Source organism: Clinocottus analis, unplaced genomic scaffold (genome assembly GCF_023055335.1).
Source record: "Clinocottus analis isolate CAN_PGR_092001 unplaced genomic scaffold, fCliAna1.0.p SCAF_11, whole genome shotgun sequence".
Lineage (NCBI taxonomy): Eukaryota > Metazoa > Chordata > Actinopteri > Perciformes > Cottidae > Clinocottus > Clinocottus analis.
Window position 1 is genome coordinate 19,274,041 of NW_027175832.1, and position 4,894 is coordinate 19,278,934.

Genomic DNA, 4,894 nt, shown 5'->3' on the forward strand with positions numbered 1-4,894 from the left:
CGTCTGAAGGGAAATTAAGGCTCCTTGCATGTAGAGTGTAAAAATATATTAAGTCTTTAAGACGCCTATAAATAAGCAACGACACATTAAGAGCAGCTGTAATCTTCCGGCGCGCGGCGGCTCAGCGCTCCTCCTCCTACATGGTTTCGCCTCTTTGTGCGTTCACACTCTTAAACACATTTTCACTCCTCCGTGAACATCGAAAGCAGCCGACAAGCTTCACTTTTTCAAAGCGAGATGCTCCAGTTTTTAGGGGTTTTTTTCTCACTCCGGAAGAGAAGACACGAAGCGTCAGCCCGCCTCGTTCACGACCCGACAGCCGGAGGAAGCGCTGGATCCTCTTTCTCGGGGCGGCGCTGTCGAGAAACGTTTCTCTACTCTGAACTGTCGAGACTCAAGAATGAATGAGAAGGAAGCAACCGCAGAAAGAGAAACGCCTCAAAAGAAAAGCCCAAAAACGTCAGCAGTAACATGTACTTTATGTACTTTATGTACTATATGTATTGGTCAAGAGCCGAGATGGCAAAATATTTCGACGCATGCAACAGTGTTTAGTGTAGTTTGCTTGTTGGTAGTTCATTTCTGTGTGTGTGTGTGTGTGTGTGTGTGTGCCCAATCAAAGACTTTTTGGAGGAGAATCTCGAGCGTTTTCCTTTCAGGATTTTCTCGGTGAACAAAACCAAATCGCTGACGCCGCAACGACGAAAATATGAATTGCATTCTCAAAAAAAAGTACAAATATATAAAAAATGTCGCGATAATCTAATCGAATGCCATGAGATTCAGTTCAAATGAAATAAAAACGCTTGCAACTGGACCTTTTGAGCAACATAATAATAAAAAAAACAGGTAATTTTCAGGTCATTGTGCTGCAGTCTGAGTGCGGACAGACTCGCATCTCAAGTTCTTTCACAGCGACACAATGATCGCCTTGCTCGCGGGCTCCTTGGCAGCCCATCAGAGGATTACCTGTCTGAGATGTGACCTTGATGAACGTGAGAGAGAGAGAGAGGATACGTACACGCGTTCCCTGAGGAGCTCCATTCACCACCTGAACACAGCTCCAGTGTGACGCGTCGGACAAGAACCGCCTTTCTTCCCTCCTTTCCCTCTCTCGCTCTTTCTTTCCCGCTCCGACAGTTTGGCCGAGCGTTCTGAACGTCTCTCTTCTTTCGCTTTGTTCCCTTCCTCCCCCGGCCTCGTCCTCTCGTTACCTCGCTGCCTCGTCCTCCATCCCTCTGACTTTGTCCGTCCATGCCGCCTCGCTCTCCTTTGAAAATCCACCTGACGGCCGAATGTCTCCGTCGTCTCTTTCGAGGTTGGCTTTATCGCAATTTGCCCCTCTCTAAGCCCCTCCCCCTTCGTGTTGCTGTTGGCCTGTCAAGCGTTCGCCCTCAACACGGCGTTGTCGACAATAGAAAGCAGCAGATTTATTTCGTTCCCTACACAAAAGTGTAAACACACATTTGTACGGAACCTGCAATTCTCTTAATCGTTGGAAATATGCGATAAAAGCGGCAACGACAGGTTCGCTTCTATCAACACGTCTCTCTTCAGCCCTCAGTGCCAAAAACCAGACGAAGCAATTAACACGCTTTCCTTCAGTTGCCTCAAAGGCGATTACGTTCCTTTTGTCAGGTATCGGCCTTTTGGACGGCGCTGAAAAGAAAAAGGATTGGATTTAGTTTACAAGGATGTCTTTGTGTGTTTTGGATAAGCATATTTTAGGAAGGTCGAGGCTAAAGAGGACGTTTGAAAGGCTGCATTTCTACTTTGTTCTTAGGACGTGATGACAAACTGCCTGGACCTGACCTCGCATGTCAGGGAACGGGGGTTCCCATGAGATTAAGCGTCAAAAACTACACCCGCAGAAATCATTAAGCTCTTATTAGCAACGCCGCTAAAAGCCGTACTCGTCGGTAGCGGGTCTGGGCTCGGCGCCACACAGCCGCTGTGAACCTGCAACACACTGGCTTATGTTCAGGATATCCAGCAGGAATTCACCTCTGAAAGGAAGCAAATCACCAGGCAGGAGATGCGAGGAGGCAAAGCCACAAACCAGCTGATTGTTGTGCGTTTAGCGAGGCTCAGAGAGGACGTTGATGGGAGTCGAGGCGTTGATAATTCTTTCAGGTACGAGGCTTTGGTCCTCCGTGATCTTCCTCATTCTTATTCCAGACGAGACGCTCCGACTGTGTCTGATAATCACACTCACAGCTGAGAGAGTCTTACTTTGTGATGTGACTGGTCTGATGCCGCTAACATTAGCATACCTGGATACATAGCTTAGTTCTTGCAGTAACCTCGCGTCACTTCCAAGTCCAAGAGAAAGCAGCTCATCGTCTGCGTACGGCAACACAATCTGCTGTTTCACCTCTTGCATCGTCAGTCGCTCGTCGTGGTTAATGTTGCATAATGTTAGCACACTTTAAGTTCATAGTGCTGCATCGCTGACCACACTAGTCGTTGTTTTAGCGGTTGTTGTGTAAGGATTATTTCTTGGGTTGTCCATCTCATTACTTCTTGTTTGTCTTTTTGTGTGAGAAAACAAATAAGATGCGACATCTTAATTACCCCGGTAGCATTCTACTGCTATATTGTGTTACCTTTGGACAAAGCTAGGATAGCTAGCTAGGCTATGCTAGCCAGGCTATGTTAGCTAGGCTATGCTAATCTGACGCTGAGATATAATAATTATATCCATCTTCTCTTCTGACTCTTAACAAAAAAAGCAAATACACTAATTTGCTAATTAATCCTCATTTCCAAGTTTTCTAAAAGTAAAATGTACTTTTTGAAAATACTTTGACCGTCAACCGTTGTGTTGCTCTTCAGAACAGACATCACTGACTACAATTTAAAGTCTCTTCTTCTGTTGGAAGTCATATTTCTTTCCAAAATATTGAAAACACTGGTTTGTGATGTTTTGTAACTTAATAATTTATGTTTTACAAACACTAAAGAGTTTGTTTCTTCACTCGCCCAACACATCTCTCACTTCCAAGAGGCCAGAGTTTATTTCAAAATCTCTTCAGTGAGTTTCTAATTACTGTTCGCAGCAGTCATTTAATCTTGATTAAGCTTGTGAACGCTGCATGTCAACACAACGCTGTCGGCTCTCATTTAGATATTTATTCATCACAAAAAGAAACTTCTGATGCAGTTTGAACGTCTTGTGTCGAGTCAGAGCCTTCATTAATTCTGCCGCCGCAAAGCGGGAACATTAAGCGTCTAATACGTCTGGCCAGAACATAAATGAGTGTAACTGTGAATAAATGACCTGAATCACGGTTTCAGACCTTTTGAGGAGAATTCAAATGAGTTTGCAGGTTTCACCTCCAGAGACAAAGAAGGCCAGTTACACTTTTATTGCATCCTCACCTCCTCTCCTCTTGTCTCCTCTCGCCTCGCCTCCTCTCCTCTTGTCTCTTCTCGCCTCGTCTCGTCTACTCTTGCCTCATGTCCTCTCACCTCCTCTCGCCTTGTGTCCTCTCACCTCGTCTCCTCTTGTCTCCTCTCGTCTCGTCTCCTCTGCTCTTTCTCTCCTCTTCCTCTCCTCTTTCCTCTCCTCTTCCCTCTCCTCTTCCTCTCCTCTCTTCTTCCCTCTCCTCTCTTCTTCCCTCTCCTCTTCCCTCTCCTCTCTTTTCCTCTCCTCTCCTCTCTTCTTCCCTCTCCTCTTCCTCTCCTCTTTTCGTCCCTCTCCTCTTCCTCTCCTCTTCCCTCTCCTCTCTTTTCCTCTTCCCTCTCCTCTTCCTCTCCTCTCTTCTTCCCTCTCCTCTTCTTCTCCTCTTCCCTCTCTTCTCTTTTCCTCTTCCCTCTCCTCTCCTCTTTTTCTCCTCTTCTCTTCCCTCTTCTCTCATCTCCTCTCCTCTTCCCTCTCCTCTCCTCTTCCTCTCCTCTTCCTCTCCTCTTCCTCTCCACAGCTGTCTAAAGGTAACCTGTATGCACCAAACAGGCCGGTGGTAGAACACCTTGTGGGTGAAGAAAGGGGAGCACCCACGAGACCAATCCGGATCTAAAAAGGTAAAACATTAAACTGATCATGTGACCAAAAAGACAAACCCCATGAGGTGACCGTGTTGCGTCTGCTGGACAACGGGAAGAGACATTTTCACCAGTGATTTTCTCTTCCGACGTGGCCCACGATGAGGAGGCCGTCGCCGTCAAGTCAAGAAAGCAAATTGTACAGTTGTTGCACGGATGCAACAAGTTGGGGAACAACTGACGCTCAGAGTTTTTCACCCGCACCTGGAATTGAGGTCGACGGCGTCACAAAGGGCTTGTTTTGCAGCAAAAACGGCCGCAAGCAGCGTCTCGCCGCCGTGTCCGTCTCTCTCTCTCTCTCTCTCTCTCTCTCTCTCTCTCTCTCTCTCTCTCTCTCTCTCTCTCTCGGGGTCGGTAATCGATGTTTACTCGGGGAGGAGGGAGAGTTTGCTCAGATCGGCCCCCCCGCCGCTGTCAGCGGGAGATTGGTGGAGAGGTAACGAGTGTCGGCTGTGACAGGAAAGGAGAGACCTGCCGAGAGAAATGACAGACGGAGAGAGAGAGAGAAAGTGTTGGAGAGACAGACAGGAAGAGGACAGCATCCTGAGAGGAAAAGAGGCCGAGGAGGAAATGACACATGTGGAGGAGAAACTTAATCTAAATGGAGAATGTAGCCCGAGGCAGCACTAAATGCATTAAGAGTCAGTGAAGAGCAGGAAATGATGTTATTACCAAGAAGTGCCAAGCAGGTTATTACAAATGAATAATTGTCCAAATGTGTATGGGGCCGATTTACTCTTTTTTTTTTTATGGGTTTAGAGACTGAAACCAGAAAATCAACCTGTGGTGACAAAACCCTCCAGACCGGTCGTCCCTCGTTAATCCCACATTTTACCTTCAACATAAAACA